The sequence below is a fragment of the Rhincodon typus genome, chromosome 40 (genome assembly GCF_021869965.1).
Source record: "Rhincodon typus isolate 14 chromosome 40, sRhiTyp1.1, whole genome shotgun sequence".
Lineage (NCBI taxonomy): Eukaryota > Metazoa > Chordata > Chondrichthyes > Orectolobiformes > Rhincodontidae > Rhincodon > Rhincodon typus.
In genome coordinates this window covers 3,232,687-3,235,481 of record NC_063371.1, presented here as the reverse complement: position 1 = coordinate 3,235,481, position 2,795 = coordinate 3,232,687, and the positions used below count along the sequence as shown (strand labels likewise).

Sequence of the window (2,795 nt, the reverse complement as noted above, 5' to 3'; positions counted from 1 at the left end):
GCTAAATTACCCATAGTGCCCCAGGGATGTGCGGGTTAGGGTGGATTGGCCGTGCTACATTACCCATAGTGCCCAGGGATGTGCGGGTTAGGGTGGATTGGCCGCGCTAAGTTACCCATAGTGCCCAGGGATGTGCAGGTTAGGTTGGATTGGCCGCGCTAAATTACCCATAGTGCCCAGGGATGTGCAGGTTAGGGTGGATTAGTCATGGGAAATGCAGGGATAGGGTAGCGGATGGGTCAGTGTGGACTCAATAGGCCGAATGGCCTGCCACCACACTGTGGGGATTCTATAATGTTTCCCCCTTGTGGGAGAGTCTAGCATTACGGGGGTGAAGGTGGGGGACAACAATTCAGGAAAAGGGGGATTGGCCGTTTTGGACTGAGACCAAGACACATTTCTCCCCTCTGAGGGTTCTTTTTCCTGTTTGCAAGAGGGCGTTGGTGGCCGGGTCATTGAGTATTTTTAAGGTGAGCTGGGTTCTGGATTGACGGGAGTCGATAGTTATTGGGAAGGGATGGGATGGGGGCAGGGGCAGAATTAAGGCTGCAATCAGATCTTATAGGATGATAGAGTGCATGAATAGGAAAGGTCTGGAGGGCACAGGCACGTTGGACTAGTTTAGTTCGGGATAATGGACTGATCGGACCAAGGGGTCTGTTTCTGTCCTGTGTGACTCTAAGTTTTGGGGTGGAGGGGATTGGACTGCAATGGTGCAATCAGTCGATATTCCCACTGAACATGAGCAGGTACTGTAACTCTTTAAATTCACTTTCACATCTGTCGTTTAGCTAAATGCTCCATAACTACCTCAAACGCAAGTGGCTTTTATAGGGGACGATGTTGGAAAAAAAAAATTCTCCCAATCTCTCAGTTAAATCTCTCTCGTCTAACCCTGTACCTAAGTCCCTGTTTTTGGACGTTGCAATCACAGCAAACCTGCAGACTTTGCACCATCCTTTCAGCACGTCAAACACCGTTACCAAATCAGTAGTCCCGTCCCCTGCTCCAGGGAGGTCAGTGCCAATCTTTCATCTCTTACTGAAGCTGAACAGTCACCTCCTGCTCTGCTTTCCTTGTATTCCTCCTCCCAAATAACCAGCCCCCTCACAGTCACACGGCACGGAAACAGACCCTTCGGCCCAACCAGTCCGTGCCGACCACAATCCCAAACTCAACTAGTCCGCACCTGCCTGCTCCTGGCCCATATCCCCCCAAACCTTTCCTATCCATGTACTTATCCAAATGTCTTTTAAACGTTGTAACTGTACCCGCACCCACCACTTCCTCTGGAAGTTCGTTCCACACACAGACCACTCTCTGCGTAAAAAAAGACAGTTGACCCGCATTTCTCTTCTAAATCTTTCTCCTCTCGCCTTAAAAATGTGCCCCCTAGTCTTCTAATTCCCCCATCTTTTGGAAAAGACACCTACCATTTACTCTATCTGTACCCCTCACGATTTTATAAACTTCTATAAGGTCACTTCTTGACCTCCTACACTCCAGTGAAAAAAGTCCCAGCCTATCCTTATAACTGAAACCTTCCATTCCCGGCAACATCCTGGTAAATATCTTCTGAACCCTCTCCAGCTGAACAATATCCTTCCTATAACAGGGCGACCAGAACTGGACACAGTGCTCCAGAAGAGGCCTCACCAACGTCCTGTAGAACCTCAACATGACGTCCTCAACTCCTACACTCAAAGGCCTGAGCACTGAAGGCTAAACACTCCTTAACCACCCTGTTTACATGTGACGATTGTGCAATTTTTTTTTTTTTTGCTTGTTCCCCTCTGCAGAGCCATCTCTGGAAGCAGTCCAGACCCTCTCTTATCTTTGTTGGAGTCCTTCATGCGAATTCCTTCCCCTGGCCACGCCGGTTTCCAGGGCCTGAGGGTCTAAATCCTCCAGCTCTCTGTTGTGTGACCAGAGAGAGAGTCTGGAAGGAAAGGGGTAAAGGCAGGAGACTGCTTTGCTCCCATCGGGCCTACTCCACCATCCTCGGCCTGAGCGGAGGAAGGATCAACATTATTCGCATTCCTCCACCTCTTCCCCACCTCATTCCATCACAATCCCTCCGCCCTGCCGTTGCACACCCTAGAAAGATTGCTGCGAAACCTCAAGCTATTTCTCAGTTGACCTTAAGGTCAGAAACGTCTGATTTTATTCCACGTTTGGTTGGCACTTCTATAGCCAGCAGTTGGGGGCCTATCGTGCCGAAAAGCTCCGAGCGGAACCACCCGTTGTGTCTTTGGGAATCCAGGGAAAGAGTGTTCCCTTCCCGGGAGGCCATTGGGTCCACAGCAACTGTGCTGGCCGAGGGAGAGGCTTCTGTCCCCTGTGCCTATCCCCCTCAGCCAATCCCCTTCAGTCAAAGTGGGAGCGGGGACCCAGGCTCCATACTGGCATGGCATGGAGATGGCATGGTCACACGGGGCCGAGTTACCTCCTTCAACCCTGCACAGGGTCTGTGTGTGTGCGAGTGCGAGTGTGTGTGTGTGTGTGTCTGTCTGTGTGTTTGTGTCTGTGTCTGTATGTGTGTGTGAGTGTCTGTGTGTGTGTGAGCGTGTCTGTGTGTGAGTGTGTGTCTGTGTGTGAGTGTGTGTCTGTGTGTGAGTGTGTGTGTGTGCGTGTCTGTGTGTGAGTGTGTGTGTGTGAGTGAGTGTCTTTGTTTCTGTGAACTTTGCCCCGCTCTGGGTTCACTGACCCGTTTGTTATCAGGTTCCAAGCTTGTTAAACAGTGTGTGTGTGGGCAGCGAGGCTAACGTTCTGTCTTCCCTCACAAACAAGTGCAT

General features: G+C 50.7%; 1 protein-coding gene across 2 annotated transcripts in view; it reads left to right on the top strand.

Moving 5' to 3' along the window:
• sb:cb288 overlaps positions 1-2,795 on the top strand; it is a 22,964-nt gene that overhangs the window by 1,044 nt on the left and 19,125 nt on the right. The window lies entirely within an intron of this gene.